This window comes from Pagrus major, chromosome 18, assembly GCF_040436345.1.
Source record: "Pagrus major chromosome 18, Pma_NU_1.0".
NCBI classification, from domain to species: Eukaryota; Metazoa; Chordata; class Actinopteri; order Spariformes; family Sparidae; genus Pagrus; species Pagrus major.
The window spans coordinates 12552357-12571707 of NC_133232.1; positions in this window are offsets into that span (position 1 = coordinate 12552357).

The following is a 19351-nucleotide window of genomic DNA, read 5'->3' on the forward strand; positions in this document are numbered from 1 at the left end:
CTTTCCCTTCTTGTAACAGACTGGATGGAGTCACGTGACTACAAGCGCTGTATACTAGTACAGCCGAGCGTCTTGAAGGGACATGAACATACCGGTAGCCTACCGACACACACAGCCAAACAAGACAAAAACGACTTTTCCTTTTTTTTTTTAAACACCGAATATACCGACAGGGGCAAAATGACGTCGGTTATCGTCGTAAATTTCGGTATCGGTAAATTTTCGGTTTATCGCCCAGGCCTAGTCTACACTCCCAGAAAACGTGAATGACAGATCCTATACATATTTTACAACGATGGCATTTAGAGGAAGAATTAGGATATATCTTGTTTAAACGAACTGGGGTAAGGTACATTCTGTACATTAACTTATAATTCTGTTCAATTATTTTATTACAGAACAGTGATGTAAATACATTTTGACATATAGCGTCCCATTGATCTCTACTTAGGTTGCATCCCAGAACTTTTTTGCTATATATTTCTAAGTGGCGTATAGGAAGAACTATGATGGTCTAGCAGAGTATTGTAAATCAAAGAGATTTTCCCTTCAACGAAGTAGCACTATTCAAAATTTCTTCCAGACTTGTTAGCCCCAAACACAACCGTCCAGATCTTTCTAGAGTAGTAACTAGGTGACAAATTTGTAAATATTTATTAAAGTCTTGTTTAGGGATTTTAAACTCCGACCTTAATTAAGGAAATGACTTAAGGCGGCCTTCATTGAATATGTCTTTAAAATTGTGTAAACCATGATCTTTCCATTTTGTAAGCAAGGACTTTCCGATTGAGGATGGCAAGTCCGGGTTAGAGGATAAAAGAGCTAATAAAGAAATTCTAACATCTAGCCAGGCCTTAAAGGAATAGTTCACTCTAGAACGAAATTCAGTCATTATCGACTCACCCTCATGCTGATGAGAAGTCCGGTGTAGTTTCTTATTCCTCAAAGTGCAGCTGGAGACCCGCGGGGGTACCCTCCAACAGCAATAATCTATGTGAAGAGTGTTGATGGCGTCCGAGACCAGGGCCGGTTTTTGCTATGGACAATGTGGGCGACCGCCAAGGGCGCAATCTATGTGAGGGCGCACGAGCGCCCTCAAAAAAAAAAAAAGACAAAACAAAACTTGCCAGTTTTCTAGACTACCTCATTTCCATGTCAAGTTAGTGGAGTGGGCGCTGGGGCGCCCTCATTGTCACGTCAACTTGCTGCTGAGAGTCACACAGGTTGTGTGTGTCAGAAGAGGTAAGGGGGAGGGGGGCGGGGGATCAACTTGTGATAATGATGAGTGATAATTAAAAAGAACTACAAAAAAACTGCAAAAGAACTACAAAAAGACGGAAGGAGGAACCATTGCACAGTTGCTGGCCGGACCATAAAAAACGGCGCACATCATCGCAGGTGCAGATCATCATCAATCAATCACACGCAAACAGTGACAGGGAAGGAGACAGTTCTCTCGTCGCCTGAACCCTGCAGTGAGCCCATGCAGAAGAGAGCTTCTACAAACACCAGAGAGGCAGCCGGTAAGACGAGTGAACAGAGACTCTTGCTACGGAGGTTCAATTGCTGATTGTTTGTGTTAGCGCTAGCTTAGCCACGGGGTTGGTTGCCCAGTAACGCGTGGCTTATTAAACACTTAATGCCCACGTGTGCTGATTGTTTGTTAACGTCCTGAGTCTAATGAAATGTGTTGAGAATGTACCATACATAGAATGTAAAGATTAACTGGTACTTATGTATTGAGCACATCTGAGGGTTTCACTTTGATCTTGAAACTTGGTAAATTATTAAATGAAAATTGATTGGGTTGTGTTAATCACAAAAGCAATTTAAGTATAGCATGATTTGAGCATTTCATACTTGTGTAAAGACTAATTTCACTTTATTTATTAAAATCTGACCATAAAATGTGATTAAGGTTGAAAAGTAATTCATGTTAAAATACAATTGAAATTGAGACAATTTGTTAAAATGCATTAAAAAATAAAAAGACTAACAATAAATATTAAAAAGAAGTGAAATTCATACTTACCTGACAACATGCTAAAACAATTGACAGCTGTGGGTAACTTTATTTGCACTTAATTTGCAATGTAATATAAACAGTTTTGGGTTTCACAATATTTATTTATTTAGGTATTTTTCTGGTCTTTTGTATACTTTCCTATTAGTCATTTGAAATATCATTGGCATTATGTACAGAATTTAAACATGTTTTCTTTTTGTGTGTTCTATGTTTGAAAGGTTTTTCACCTAATGCCTGATGGCTAATGGCACTTGGAAAAAAAAAAGGAAAAAAAAAAAGGAAGAAAAGGAACAGCTGCCTGGTCATTAAGTGAATTCCAGTTAAACCTCTGAGTAGATGACTCCATCCCTTTTTGAAGTGGGGAAATTGCATGGCAAAACTTAAAGAAACTTGACACAAACACAAGAGGGATCTGCCTGCACTAGTGATTTGAAACTTTGAAACTCACAGCAGGATGTAAATACCGGTGTGTATCTATCGCGAGTCTCGTTGATCTTGTCTGGTGCGGCTTCCGTAGTGCAAACGCTGTGAGGGAGACTCGCGTGAACTATATTCCAAACTTGTCAATAACATCTAACTACTGGGACTGATCTCTCTGGATCGGCAAGGTACGGAATGATATCATCGGCATATGATATTCTATTATCTGTTGTCCCAAACTGAATACCGGAAATTTCTTCACTTGTCCTTATGACTTCAGCAAGGGGTTCGATCGCTAAATTAAATAAAAACGGGCATAGGGGACATCCCTGTCGACAGCCTCTGCTTAAGTTAAATTTTTCTGAGACAGCACCATTAACACATATTTGAGCTTGTGGATTACTGTACATTGCTTTGACCCAACTGATACATCTATCGCCAAAATTAAACTTCTCCAAAACCCGAAGTAAGTATGACCACTCGACCCTATCAAACACTTTTTCTGCATCAAGGGATATTATCATAGCTGGTTGGTTGCAAAGGGTCGAGTGGTACACTATGTCTAACAGCCTTCAAATATTATGTCGCATATCATGCCTATACAAAACCTGCCTGGTCGGGGTTAATTAGCTGAGGAAGAATGTCTTCTAGTCTATGTGCAATTAATTTAGAAATAATCTTAAAATCAACTGGTAGTAACGAAATTGGACCGAATGATGTACATTCTGCAATGTCTTTATCTTTTTTATGTATCAATGATATTGACAGCTGTCTTCATTGATTCGGGAAGGGTCCCATTTTCAAAGAAATATGTAACCATAGGCATAAGGAGAGGTTCAATCTGTGGCCAAAAGGTCTTATAGAACTCTGCACAGTATCCATCTAATCCTGGAGTTTTCCCAGAAGACAGAGACATAATTGCCTGTAGAACTTCTTTTGAGGTGAATGGAGAGTTCAGGTGTTGTTAATCTTCTTCAGAGATGGAGAGGAGAGATACATTTTCTAAAAACATGTTAATGTCAATCATAGAGGGGTTTTCAGATGAGTATAATTGCTTATAAAAATCTATAAAAGAAGACTATTGACTGCAAGTCATATTTTAGCTGTCCTTTTGCATTGCGTATGCGGTCGGTGCTTTCTTTTTTGAGCTGGTACGCTAAGAGCCTGCTAGGTTTATTTACATACTCATGATATTGCTGTTTAGTAAAGAACAGGAGTTTTTTTATATGTTCGGTTTAAGTAAGGTTGAGATGGTTTCTGACGTCATTAAGCTTCAAGTTTTCATCTGTGGGTGACTGAAGTGTCTCCAAGTTGACAAGCTCCTTTGTAGTAGTTCAGTTTGTTTGGTAATATTTTTCTTTCTTGCAGATGTGTATGACATCAACTGCCCTCTAATCACGGCTTTGGCTGCATCCTATATTACCACAGAGGTGACAGGGGAAGCTGCATTATCTTGCCTGTATTGGTCAAGCCATAGTCTTATTGTTATGTTACAAGCTTCAACATTTGTAAGAAGTGAAGAGTTAAACTTCCAGTTCTTGTTTGGTGGGGGATAGATAGCTGAAGATAGACTGGTGAGTGGTCCGATATAAGGATGGATCCTATATCCCAGGAAACCACAGAGGAAAGATGGTGCTTCAGCATAAAGAAAAGGTCCAGTCGAGAGTATGTTTTGTGGTGATACTGCAGTTTAGAAAATAAAAATACACATTTTGGAATGGTTATCAATGCTTTCAGCTAATCCCTGTAGAAGAAATACTTCTGTCAAACACTGACTTTCCAGAAGTCTTTATTTGAACATATGAAAATTATTAATAGAAAAAAAGGTTTTGAATTAATTTAAAGTAAAATAACGTCTTTACATTTTTAACTAAAATAATTATTAATCTTTTAAAAATGTATTAAAATAAAACTCAAATACAATCTTTAACAAAAACTGTTGTGATTTTCAGGGTTTTTTTTGTACAATCACTGCAACAATTGAACTGTTGACATTTTTTTTTGTCCTTTCATTTTTAAAGTTCCTTAAAGAGGTCCAGAAGGCGTCGCAGCACAGGCAGCAGACCAAGGAGGAGATCCAGAAGGTGCCCCCTGAAGTTCCTGGAGATAAAGACCTTTTCTAGCTCTTACTGCTCTCTGCCTCTTCAGGTCAAAGCCTTGGTATCCAACTGCCTTACCACTACCTGGCACATTTGTGGGCAAAGCCGTCTAGGGCTGATGAGTTTCTTGAGAGGAGAGTCATTCACCTTCTTTTGGAGGTAAATGTACTTTGCTCTTGGGCTTTTGTTTCTCGTCCTAGGAGACTTCACTCGGGAGCAGGAAAGCCTGGTAATTTTTTTGGCCTCGTTATGTTTCCCAGTAGACTTCACTGGGGTGCAAGACAGCTTGGGACGTTTCTTGGCCTTGTGCGGTTTCACTGTCTTTCTTACAGCATCTTCCCGAACTGGTGCCCCTGTTGTCTTTGTTACATCCTCCTCTTCCTCTGAAGATGAGCCAACCTCTACCACATTGTCAGCTGGTCTCTCGGGGTCATTGTCTCTGTCTTTTCTAAGCCTCTTTGTCATCATCTTTTTGCTTTTGGCTGCTGCCTCCTTCTGAGCTTTCGCTGCTGCCACTGTCTCGTATAAGTCTCTTTGTCATTTTCTTTCCTTTGCCCTGTGTTATGTTCTTGCTTGTTCCTGCTTCACTGTCACACTGCATTGTGCCCTCCCTTTGTCCTGTCTCCTTCGCAACACATTTCTTGCCCTTGTCTGCTCCCTCTTAAGTCATGGAAACACTGTTGTCCTTGTCAACTCTTTCTGTGCTCTCACCCTGCGTGTTGGTGTAGATCTTGCACCTGTTTTTGTTTGTCTTTGCAAGCGCGATTGGCTGTGTCTTCACGCGTCTGGAAAGCTTCGCCAAAGCCCAGGTCAGCCTCATAGAATTTCTCTACTGTGGCTGTTGAGTGGCACATCAGCCTGTGGATGTTTCCCTTCTTCCTCTCCTCCAAACGTCGCCCAACCTACAGAAAATGGAATGATTACAAATACATTAATAGTTGTGCATAATTACAATTGTGCACGCTTGTCATTAATATCTGACAATAATGAAAATGTCTTACACGTGCTGATGCTGCTGCGAAGCAGGGAGAGCGTTGGCCTCCCTGGAAGGCCAAATGACTCCCAGCAGTTCTGAAAAGCGGTGAGTATTTCATGATATGGGCCACCGTTGTTGTTGGAAAATACCAGTTCAGAGTTGCCGCTTAGGTAGTTGTGTAGGTTGTACATTAGTCGGTAAAACCACATGTACTATCTCTTCGTAAGTGGAATCAGGGCATGACCAAAGCTCTCTTTGGTTTTGTGGTCTTTAACCTGTGAAGGAAACAAGCAAGCAAGCGCCGACATGTAGTGGAAATGTGGAATAATAGCAAATCATTGCCCATATCCGGAATGTAAAGGAAGTTAGAGGCTAAGTTTGGATTAATTAGCAGTTTTCATTCATTATGTGGAAAGTAGAGCACTTTCATGCTGTATTTGGAAGCATAGCAAATTGTGACCCATGCATGGAATATAAAGGAATTTAGAGGATATATTGGAATTCATTGACAGTTGACATTCAATATGTGGAAAGGGAAGTACTCTACACTATGTGCTGTAATTTGGTGCATCCTCTTACTCGAGTTATCCTCCGTTCCAACTCATCCTCCTCTGCCTGGGCAAACTCCTCCACCGCAAGGTTGGTGATGACCCCCTTCCTGTGGCCATTGATACATGCAATATACCCACTCAGTAAACCATACACACGCTCGAGCGCCTCACTGCTCTTGTCTCTCAAGGGTGCCTGTAAAGTCTAAGGACATTGTTAAGTCTATTTGATGTTTATAGTGCCAAACCATAACATAAGTTCTTCATTCATCTTGGGGCATTTTCCATATAAAGCAGGTCTAGGCCATACTCTTTCTAATATTCGAATAGAAGGTTGCTCCCTACATACTTACGTAGAGCTAGCGGTATGACTCTACAGTCATGAACGCTGTTGTGTATTACCCTCACCCCAGTCCTTACAACCACAATGTGTGCTTGAGGTAGACTTTCAGTAGGGTAGTGAGGTGGAGGCACATCACCAGTGGGCTGGAAGAGAATGTAGAGTGTTTAAGTTTCAACTGATGTCATGAGTCTAAAATGCAGCACACTTTAACAAGAAAATGAAGAACATGTTGGTCTTACAAGGCAATGAAGGGTGTCTGGGATTTGCGGGGCAGCCACCCTGCCAAGGACTCTTGCTGCCCAGGTTCTTTGCATCGTTGTTTGTGGCATCTGACTATAAGCAGAGACTACATGTAACAAAATAATCAAATAAATTAGACACTACTATCCCCATTTTGGACTGGGTTAGGGAGCTGGATGGGCTTTTGTAATATGTCTCCATCTCTGGAATCACTAGGAAGCAAAACGGCATTTGGGGAATGTTACATACCAGGCACTTGGACGGTCCACTCGCCCTTTACAGGCTCTTTGTCCTCACCAGGCTCCTTGCAATACAAAAAGAAAATTCACATATTTAAACAGTCAATAGTTACACATCTTCTGTTTACTCTTCCTGCTTTATTCAGACTTTTAGTAAAGTACTTTAAAAAAGAAAAAAATAATTAAGGTTGCGTGTGTGTGCATGCGCATTATATCATGTGTAGTCAACTGTGAGCCTAGCTCCTCCTCTCCCTCCTTAATGTCCTGAATCTACATCTTCATCTGAAGATTGCTGGAAATACATTTGTGAATTGTGTGAACAGTGCTACCGTGTACATATGCAGCAAAGCCAACAACACGCTACATGTTGCAAACCATTTAACACAAAATTCACTTCACAGTTCGTACTTGCATCCCTAAGTGGCAAATTGGGTCGTGAGAAAGACATTCCAACACGGTCCTTGAAATAGAGAAAATACCATATTTTATAACATTAATAATTAATATGTGGAATGTAAAGGGAAATAGATGCTATATTGGGATTCATTAGAGATTTCTATTCAATATTTTGTAATATATGGGTCCTTTCATTGGCGGCTATAATGCCAATATTGGAACAATCACTGCTTTTCATTTTACCCCGGTAATTTGTGTTTTCGATTAAAATCCAAAAATTGAAAGCAGTACTAATTGGGATTTTATCTGTATCATTTCATCTTACTGTTTTCTGAAGTGAATCCTGGTGGCCTGTCTACAGTGAACAAGACACTTCCTGAATTTATATCCTAAACCAGTCACTTTCTGATTACTTAATGGGCAACCCATCAGGCCTGTGATTACAGTTTTCGAAAGCTTTTATCATCATCTTTTATTTGAATGGCTGCCAATGCCTCAATGGAACAATGAGAGATTATTATATTCTCCTTTGAAGGCTGTGACCCTTTGATGTCTGAAAGAGTTTACATTCCCCAATAGTGTACCAAGAAGCATTCTGGGAGTGTTGTCAATAGTCACTCAAGTCTCTTTTTTTTGAAGTAGTTTGGCATGAAAGATCGCTTGTTGGGAATGCTGATCGCTAATTAGCAAAATTCACCCATTTTTAATTAGAGTTAGCATCTAAGATTTCACTTTTGGAATATGAGTTATCCTTGTAATTACAGTAGTGATTTCTGTGCAATATTTTCAATGAGTAGGAATGCTACATTGGGACTGGTTAGGGTTACACCTTGCAATTTAAAGTAAAATTGGTAATGTGAGCTTATTACATTACGCTATGCCATTTTTTTTCCCCAACGTACCTCAATTCCAGCTGTCCTTCTGGTAGAAGTCTGGCAAATACAAACAGTTTCCTCAGCCTTCCACGGATGTTGTCCAATGGCAGATTTAGCTCCTTTGCCGCTGTAACCAGCTCCGCAGACTCCTTTAGCACTTCTTTGATCCAAAAGGTGGACAAACAAAAGGGGGAAAATAAACACTGTCATGTGCATTGTTTTGAAGGTAATCCTGCCAAGGCCTTGAAGCTCAGAGGGCAGTTTTCTTTTTTACAGTGGAAAGTAAATAAAATGGAAGAGACACATTTTAAAAGCAGCAAGACAGTGTTGTTAAAGCATACAACAACAAAACTTACCCGTTGGCATCTGATGTCCTTGCACTTCAGTTCTTTCCCAAACAGGTGTCGCAGTAACTTGTCAAACTCTGGCGGATAGGTCAGTCTTCTGCATTTTCCCAGTGTGGATAATGACATGTTATGTGCGAGAAAAGAAAGAAAATACTGTTATATAACAATCACTACAAGGATTATTTATTTATCTGTAGTACTTCTAGCCATGATCGTTGTGCTAAAGACATTGTATAAATTTGTGTGTTTCACTCACAGGCAGTGGTGCCAATGTTGGCAAGTCCTCTGAACTGCTAGAAATGCTAGCCTCCTCCTCCTTCAATGAACTACTATTGCAGCAATCTGGCTGACTCTACCCTGTCACAGTAAATCAGAATATAGTTGTTAAGAATTTGGACATTGCCACACCATGGTGAGGAATGTCTTGTCCTGGGTTTTGTGTCTCGTTAACTTCCTGTTTTATTTTAAAAAGTAACTCTCCTCTCGTTTCAGGTCACTTGCCCTTCCTCATGTGCCACCAGTCTGACGTCTCCCCTAATCCCTAATTGTTTCCACCTGTGTTCCATCACCTGATGTCTTATAGTCTGCGTCTCCCTTTGTTCTGTGCCAGAGTGTTGTATTCGTCACGCACCCCAGCCCTCATTCACAGCCTTGATATCGCCAAGAGTCAAAGTTTGTATTTCTGTTCTTGATCCTCTTAAGTGAGTGACTTTTTGTTTGTAATTTTTCTCAGTGAATTCCAGGTCTGGTTTATAGCCATTTGTTTGCCTCCGGTGGAGTGCCTCATTTGTTTCATTCTTTTTCATAGTCAGTCGAGAGAGTAGTTTTATGTTTATAGCCTTTTCTTCTTCCTCCGATTGGAGTGATTTTTTGTTATAAGTTTTCATAGCCAGTGAGCCAGAGTAGTTTAGTTCTTAGTCCTTTTATTTGCCTCCTCAGGAGTGATTTTTGGTTTCCTTATTCCTTTTTCTTTGAGGTTGTTTTGCCTCATTTTGTTGTAGTGCTGTTGCTTGTTTTTTTTAGCCAGCAGATTAGATATTGTGCTTTATAGCCTATTTGTTTGTCACCTTGCTCAAGAGTTCAAGTGAAGAAAACAAATTTCTCAATAAAAGCCTGCTCTAATTGTCCTAATTCTGCTCCTGAGTCCTCCTTCCTAGCCCAGGCCTGACAGACATTTGATTTAGTATATAATCACATTCTGTTGTATATTGAAGGACTACTGTATATGTCACATCAATTTTAATTTGCGCATGTTAAATACTAAAGTCACTAAAATTGCTTGTGTGGCATTTTACCTCAACACCCTCACACTCTGACTCCTCCTCGCATGGAGTAAATGTTGACCCAGCTTCAATCTGAACAGTATGAATGGATTTAAGTTGAAGGTTTATCATCTTATACTGTGTTAAGTATGACTGCTTTACTCAGAAATTTGGTGTTTGTGTGTGTGAATATGTACTCACTGGTGAACCATGCTCTTCTTTGATGTCCACTGTCGAGGTCATGTGTTCCATCTGAAAGACAGAAACCTGTAATACAAAGAAGGGACACATAAATTAATTAGAACTACTGGCAAAGCACAAACCTCCACCAAGTCAGCTTAGTTCCCCTGGATCCAGATATGCACCAAAATTTAATGGATTGTTTCTTGGGACATAACCTACCAGTCCTGAAAATTTCACCAAAATCCATCCATAACTTTTTGAGTAATCTTGCTAACAGTCAGACAGACAAACAAACAAATGCTGGCAAAAACATAACCTCCTTGGCAGAGTTAATAATTAGGGCAATAGTCTTTCCATGGAAGCGGGGTTAGGGTTAGGTAGAGGAAATAGTGTTGTTAAGATACCTGGGGAGGTTTGTTTGCACGGGCAGCAGGGAAGAGCGAAGCCCCGTCCACTCAGCTATAATGTGTGGGTGTGTGTCAATGTGAGCATAAGGAGGAGTGCTCAGAAGGTTGATGTGGGACTCGAACCCGTGTGTCTTTCTGGGAAGAGTGTTCCTCCTTGTGCTGGTCAGGAGGAGCAATATATAAATACAGTAAGGATTATATACATGGTTGAGTGATGGACGCGAACCCAGGTCCCCCCGTGTGGTAAGCGGGAAGTTATGTCTTGCACCATCGAGGGATGATGCCATTACATCTGTGGGGGCATGTAAAATGATTGCCGGATTGAAGTGGAGGAAACAGAGAAAAAGGGAGGGGGAAAGGGGTAATAGGAGTGGGGGGTTTTCTATTCATTTGTGATCGGTAGGGTGGGGGATGGCGTGGGTTGCACCCCCCTGAGATGAGAAAGGGTTAATGAATAAGAATGCAAATAATTATCGAATAAAACAGGTAGGCACACAAAACCAGTGCAATAAAATGGTGTAATAAGTCAAAGCATGCTAGGTTCAAGGACCCTGAGGGGGAAATCCGGCCAAATAACCATCCCACCGAGCTCCATGTCCTGTCTATGTGAAACCATACTTTCAAAATAAATTAGATAGGGTTAGGCTGAGGGAACTGAGCCTGCCCCCTGAAGGGGACAGGAGGTGCACGGTCGTTCCCCCGGTCGTACTCGACCCCCACAGTCCACCCTCCATCAAAATTTCCCATCCTTGTAGGTAAATATTTTTCAATTGTTTTTTAATTCTGGTGTAGCCTTTTGGTATATATGTAATAACGTAGATGTTTGTTATTCATTTATGAAATGAACTGTTTTATCTGAATTAATATTTTTAAACTCAAATTTTGATATAAACTAAAGAAATGAAATTGTTTTTAAATGTTTTAAACAAAAAATGCGAGTGCCTGGGGCATTGTTTCGACCCTGTCTGGGTTTTCTTCAGGCCTGCAAACAAATGCTAACTGTCTGACTGACTTGTGGAGAGATGCTTCCCTTTCAGTGGTCTGAGCGAAGGTGAGCTCCTTCTCCTGAGCGTATCATTTTATATCCCTCTACTCTTGTGTTTCAATGGTCCCGCCCCCTTTCTACATTACGGAGCAATACTATAGTTCCCCTACAGATTTAAACTTTTTTGTACATGAAATAATCTGAATGTAGGTTTTTAAAGTAAGTATGAATTTATGTATTTATGAAATGATCTAATTAAGGACTAACTTTTTAAGGTATTTAGGGCCAATATACCTTGTTTACATAAAAGTATACCCTGTTTTTGAGTGAAAATAAAATGAAACAATTAAGTATTTTGACTTTATATCATTTTGACTATTTGACTTATCACAGAGTGGTATATGTCAAAGTTTAGTGAGGATTCCATTTTTGAATCATTTTAATTTTTTTTTAATGGCAGCACATAATCACACCTGCTGTCCTCTGGGGTCAAAATTGACCCTGTCTGGTTTGACTGTTATTTAAAGAATATAAAGTGGATACTTTACCCAATACTGTGTTACACCTTTAATAACAACTTCATTCAAACACATTAACACCATTTCTTTATTCCATTTGAAATTTAACGCCTATAAGACCTCATTTAAATGAACTTTTACCTTGTTTTTGAGTAAAAATAAATAAAATCATCACTAATTCTGACTATAGTTAACGATCAGAGTCACGTGTGTTGATAGATCATCACAGACTGGTATATGTCAAAGTTGAGTTAGGACGCTGTTTTTAAACCACCATTTCTTTTAATGGCAGCAAATAATCACACCTGTTCTCATCCCGGGTCAAAAATGACCCCGTCTGGTTTGACTGTTTATAAAACAAAGTATAAATTATCACCCACCTCTGTGTTTCAACTTTTTAGTCAGCTTTATTCCAACTCATTACCTGACATATACAACATGTCAACATTCATTTCCAAAACATTTAACTTTTCTAAATTAACTTTTCAGATTAGGGAGAAGGAAGAGCAACAGAAATGTAGCTTAATGCTCACCTTGCGTCGCTTGTTGTGAGGTATCACCAGCTGTCGCCCGAGCTCCTCCAAGAACAGTCTCCTCCTGTTGTATGCAGACGCGTCAAGAATGTTGTAGAAGACAACGAGGGACCAACGGGCTGTCATTCTTTTGCACGTATACACACTGGTAACCTGAAACATACCAAAAAATATTCAGGAAAGGAAGTTTATTTCCCTACACACAAATTCAATGCATTATTCCTTTCCATATATAATATAAATATTATGAATAATAAATGTGCATTACCTTGTCAAGGTTATCGACACCCCCTTTGTTGTGATTGTAATCTTCGATGATTTTTGGCCTTTTGTCATCCCTGTTGCTCACAGCAGCATCCCGATGCAGAGTGCTCATCAGAAGAACATTTTTCTGTTTTTTGGGGCGATATGACACCAGAGCATGGGTCTCGGTGAAGGCAAACTTCGATGAGAACCGAGCCCTGTCTGTTTTTGACACCAGTGCAGGGGGTAGCTTGGGCTTATTCCTCAGTACTGTTCCCACCATGTACAGCTTTCTTTTCAGCAGCTGCAGGCCAAGGACATGTGAAGTAAAGAAGTTGTCACAGGTGATTGTTTTCCCCTGGAGCCCTTCTGTAATGTTAGGGACAATTCGCATGCCCTGATTTCTGATTGCGCACCAGCAGGTTTGCCAGTAAATACCTGCATGTTCCATGCATAGCTGGGCCTGGCATGGCATGCTGCCCATATTTTTATCCCATATTTCCCTGGTTTACTCGGGATGTACTGTTTGAATGACAACGACCTCTGAAGGGCGACCAGGTGCTCATCCACAGTCACATCAGTGCATGGATCATACATCAACGGCAAGAGAGACACCCACTTGTCCCATAAGTCTCGAATGGGAGCAAGTTTGTCTCGTGCACGGCGATCTTCTCTTGTGTCTTTATCATCAAATCGAATCACTCTTGAGATTTTATGAAACATCTTGAGTGTCATGGTAGCACGGAAAATTTCCATGCCAGACTCAGCTTGCCATAAACTAGCTGTAGCTTCTTAACTGGATCGGTACACGCCAGCAAGAATCAACATACCCACATATGCCTGCAGGACCATTCGATCCATCTTTCTCCACTTGTTGCCATACACACGTTGCCCCTCCTTGTTTGTCATGTTCAGCACCACCTCTTAAATAGGCTTGGGCAGAAACAGGTCAAAAGTGGGCTTTATGACATCAATACAAGACCTTGCATATGCGGTTGGACCATGGTAGTTTGTCTCTCTCTCTCTCTCTCTGCTGTCAACATGCATCCTCCGTCACTGGGAGGGATGGAAGACCAGATCAATGTTTCATCCTTTGACTGGAAATATTCTTCTATCTCAGCTGGGTCCTCTTCCTCAGATTCTTTCTCATCAGTTGATTTTTCCTCTTCATCATCATAAGTGCAGTCCTCCACTTCTGACACTTCTTCCATTTCAGCTTCAGGTTCTACCTCATCATCATGTTCATCATTTCCTTCACTTCATACCCTTCTTCCATTTCTGCAGCAGGCGATGTGGGGGCTTCTTCAGAGGAAGAAGTAGCATGTGTTCCGTATGTTGGATCTATCACCTCATCATTATTTCAAGTTCAAGTTCAAGTTACTTTATTAGTACCCAGAGGTAGATTTTGTTTGCAGTAGAGTCCTCATACACACATATGGAAAAAACAGACACATATCACACATCATCCAACTTAAAAATTAAAAAGTTCTTACACGTCCAGATCATACTAAGATATTGAAGTGAACTACAATACTAATAGTAAAAAGAAAATAAGTAAGTAAATAAAATAAATACAGCAAGGAGTAAATAAAAGCAATAATCATCTGTGCAAAATACAGCTATGCATGGATTAAAGCAAAAAAAAATCTTTTGACTGAAATGTATTTTCGAGCTGTAGCCAAGTCATATTCCCAATTTGTAATTTGTGAAACATGTTACAGGGCACGTTACTTGACACGTGCTAAAAAAATAAGATAAGATTTACAGCCTCACCCCACACCATGTTCTCTAATGCAGACATAAAGTTTAAATATTTGACCAACAGTGTGTTACAGGAGGATGATCTGAACAGCTGTTCCATTCACACTTAAAATGTTTTTTGTCTTTTCAATGTAATTTTCAATCTATGAAATCAAACTGTCTTTACTCTTCCGAATAATCAACCATCTACAGAGCTTTTCAGTACGCTATTTTTCTACTTCTTCTTCTCATCATCATCATTATCATTAATTATAATTATTATTATTATTATTACTACTAATAATAATAATAATAATATTGTTTAAAGTGAGCCTCTTATTGTTTAACAGAAAAATACATCATACAAGCAGCAACTTTTGCAGCCTTGTCAGTCTGATGGTGAGTTATCACCTTTCTGTCATCACTAACATACTGTTAGTAATCAAAGAAGCTCTGAGGCTTTGTTATATGTTATAATACAAGATTTCAGCATTGAGCTACAATCAGGCAGCGTTCCTGTAACCATGGTAACTCACGGTGCCAGAGGGGAGGGAGAGACGCTGAATGAAGCCGTTTACACAGATACACTGCAGACAAAGTCCAGACTATAGTTGTTATTTCACACATGTAGCACACAACAGGAGACTCTCCATGTCAGACGAGTTCTCACGTGTTGACTAAACTCAAAAACTAATTGATAATTGGTCAGGCGTGCACACACTGTTAACGATACCCACCACTAATGAATTGTTGTTTTAACTTTTTAAGGTAAGTATGAATTGTTGTTTTTAACTTTTATGGTAAGTATGAACAGAGTATGCAAGGTTAAAATCTCATATCGAGCAGGCTCTACATTAACCTGCACAGGCACATTAGAACTGTACATTCATCAGATCAGTTGGAAGTGAACCTGCTACTAATGAAAGTGCCAGTTTGTCTGCTGCATCTATTGCTGCTGCTGCAGTTGTAACCCAGCTGTAGTTTCAGTCAGCTGATGTTTTCAGTTAGTATCGTTTTGTGTAGTGCCCTTTAGACGGTGTCATATTACGACAGTGTTACGACAGCCAATAGTATGGTGCTTCTGGTAGGGATCGCGGGCTCAGAAGATCATTATTGCTGTGTATTGCCGTGTGTCCTGCTCGTCAGTGCTCTGTATTAGCCTGCCTTCATTTCATTTATAAATACGATGTTTCCTTGCTAGTGGGTCGTCATTGGAGCAGAGACTGTGCTTTTCCTGTGGCTACTGGGAGAACAGCTGCCGCCTGCCACCTCTTGGACCCCGTCTGATATTTTCAGGCAAAACATCACACTGCACTTCACATATAGATCTCTATATAACTTTTATTTTTTTGCTGGCCAGTACTAAACATATTTTGTTTTGCTAACGACAATTAAAAGGAAAAACAAAGGCTTCCTTTCATTTTGAATTGAAGACCGTCCGGTATTGAATTATTCTCGTGGGTTGAGAAAGGGACTCCCAATTCAAACAGACAAGGAGCATCTTGTCCGGTGCCTTTGTAAAGAGTAAAAATAATAATTACATTGTTTATAGAGAACGTAAACAATCATTTGTTTTCAGAAAAGAAAGAAAGAGGGAAATATATTTGTGTTTTATTTTTATTTTAATCTATTGATAAAGAGTTAAGGTCATACAGTTGTGGTTGTATGTTGATGGTAATGTATATTTCTATGGTTTCCACTTCTAGCATTTGTAGCATTTCAGTTCAGAAATTGAAAATTGTGAATAAAACTGGATAGGTAGTAAACTGCTACCATAACCCTGGTTAAATTCCACTTAGTGGTTACACAGTGTCTACACTACACCACCACAACCCAGAGCTCTATAAGACAGTTTGTGCAAAAGGCTATGTACTTAAAAAAATATTTTTTGTAGCACTCTGTTCCATGTTGAGTATAATAAGCCATATAAATAATAAATCACCCATTCTTGAGAATTGTGACAAAACCTTATTTTGTTTTTTTTTTTATTTTTAACCTTCAATCATGCTTGGAAGATATATTTAAAAGATCAAAGTCTTGGCTATTAAACCTTTTAATGGGCCAACCACCCAGTGATTTAATTTTTTCTTAAATAGCATTTTTTGCAGCTGAGGACTTGAACTTTGTCAACTCCGTCAGGCACACAAAAAGTCATAGTATTATAATATAAAACATTAAGGAAATGTTTGATGATTTTTGTTGTATTAAATACAAGATGATTTAATTAGCTGTATAATAAAAATGTTTAATATTTTCTTATTCAAGAAATAAATACCATTATAATGTTGCCAACTTACAATTTTTGTTGATAATGTCATTTGTCTTCGCGATAAACAACATATAATTTTTTAACACAAAGGACACACATTAGGTGTACCAAAGACACTTTTTATTGACATGAACTCATTTTATAAACCATTATGAACATATATTTCATGAATATCACAGAAAAAGTCCGTCTGACGGAGGTGACTTCTCTATGACGGAGTTGACAGCCAACTGACGGAGTTGACGCATATGAAACATAATAGTATACAAACCTTAAAAACTGGAAGCACACAGAAAGCCATTCCAAACATGATTGAGAACATGATTGAGAAACTTTGTAACCAAACTGATCAACTTTCAAACTAAATAACAATAACTGTGAAAGACCTATTTTCCCCTGAATTAAACAGCCACCATTTATTACAACTAGGGATGGGACGACATATCTAAATTCAATATTGCAATACAAAAATGTAAGGACATATATAGGTCAGAAAATTGGATGGGGATAGTATCTGTGATTTTCTGCGCCAGTAACCATAAATGGGACATTTGACTATCATAATTTAAGAAGCCCTCCATGCAAATTATATGATTTATACTTTGTAATGACATTTTGAAATTGTGTACATTGTAGCAAGACAATGCCATTGCTTGAAAGATTTGTGGCTCAGAAATAAAGAAACATATCTGACATTGACATTGGACATTGGCCTGTGTAACAAAACTGTTGCTGTTTAGTCACCAGGAAGCAGATGGCTAATGTGTTCACATTCTATGAAGTCCATTACATCTGGAGAAATGCTATACATTTCCCTTGTTCGACTGAGACGCATAGGAGCTGCATTTCCCACCAGGTTAACAAGAACATCTTTAACTGGGCAAAGGCATTCATCTCCCCTGCCATGTTGAGGTGTGAATTTCTCATTGGGCCCATGGGGATGCAGGAATTCCACTCTCACATCCTGGTTTTCACCATCCACAGAAACAGCTCTGGCCAACCACCAGTGCTCTTCATAAACTACTGCCATCCAGTCCCCAGGTTTAATACTCTCAGCAGTTATTCCTGTGGATGTGCCCTCAGGGCCTGATGGTGGCTCTTCTTCCTCCAGAAAAACATGATTATGCGATTGCATAATTCAACGCATAATCAGCCAAAGTCCGCACATTTATGCAGGGGCCGCATTTTTTTCAAAGACGCCACACTTTGGCCGCATAAATCTCCGATTTCCGCGCAAAATGCGCAAAATATGCAGGGCTTGCATGATTTCATAATCCCCGCATTTTCGTTGCAAAAAAGTCACATATATCTTCGCAGAAAGTTGAAAAATGTTGCGTTTACTTCACACAAGAGCAGCCATTTTCCTCCTGTTGCCTTGGGAACGTTATGAAGTGAAGTCATCAGAAAGCTGAGAACTTAATTACTCCCAGCACTTTCTGTGATGTAGTATGCTTGCTTATCATAGGAAGTCATTAGAAATGACTCTTTACATTAAGGTAGTAGCCTAGTGAGCCTAGTAACAGAGTGTTGGGGGAATCACTTTTTTTCTTCTTATTCATCAAACCGCAGTTTTTGCAAGTTCCCGCAATTTTTGCAAATTCCCGCAATTTCATCGCATAAAATTGCATAAATATCCTGCATATTCCATCGCAAACATGCCGCATAATCAAAGATTTTTGCCCGCAACAATCACAAAAAAACTCCGCATTTTTCTGGAAGGACTGACATTTTCTTTGGGGGCTGCAGAATATCTCTGGTTATTCATGCTGCCTCTCTCAGTGCCTAAAGCAAAACAAACTGGACTGAAACAGTGACACATTCTTGGTTTACTGCAGAAACATGTCAATTCTCTGTACCAGAGACTCTTTTGATTTGGGATGACCTGGTGAATCTTTCTTGTTGCAGGCAAAGGTTTCAGGTTAGGAGGAAGGACTTTGTCGAACCTCTCCATTTCTTGTCCATCAGTGAGGTAGAGTAGTACATTGTTAAGGCTGTTGGAAAACTTGTCATGGAACTGCTTGGCATTGACAATGTCATGTCCTCTTAAAACCAGACTGTCAGCTGCCCTCTTCACTGCCCCTCTAATTCCATCTGGAGCGCCCTTTCCGTGTGAAGTTGGAAAAAAGTTCCACGTTGCCCTTTTAAACCTCAATTTCAGAGGAATGTCACTGAGGAGGATGAAATTTTTCTTATTCTTGTATTGCTTGCTTGGACCATCTGACCAGAAATGTACTGTATCAACTGATGGATGTGCCCTCTGTATCTCTCTCAGTACAGGATCCATGTAGGCCCAAATGGATGCAGCATCTTGGCGTTTAGAGTCAGAGATTGTGCTGAATCCTGACTTTGCTTCCTTTGTGTAATACATACCAGTATGTAAATTTAACAGAGGTAAGTTCTGTCCGAAATGGCATGCCTGGACTTCAGCATGGTACTCGCATTTCCATGCCTCTGAAAAATCAGTGTGTACGATGACTTCGTTCTCTTTGCACATTTGAATCAGGTTGCGGTATTCTTGTGACTGGTTCCGGACAAGACACACGTGTTGTGGTTTTACTTTTGAGTTTTTCCTCATATAATTGTATGAGCTCTGAGAGCTTGCCTTCATGAGTTATCATTATTGTTGAGGTGTATGTTTCATCTGCTGTTGACTGTCGCACTCTTTCCCATTGTCTCCAGTGAACATTAGTTGCTTCATGTTC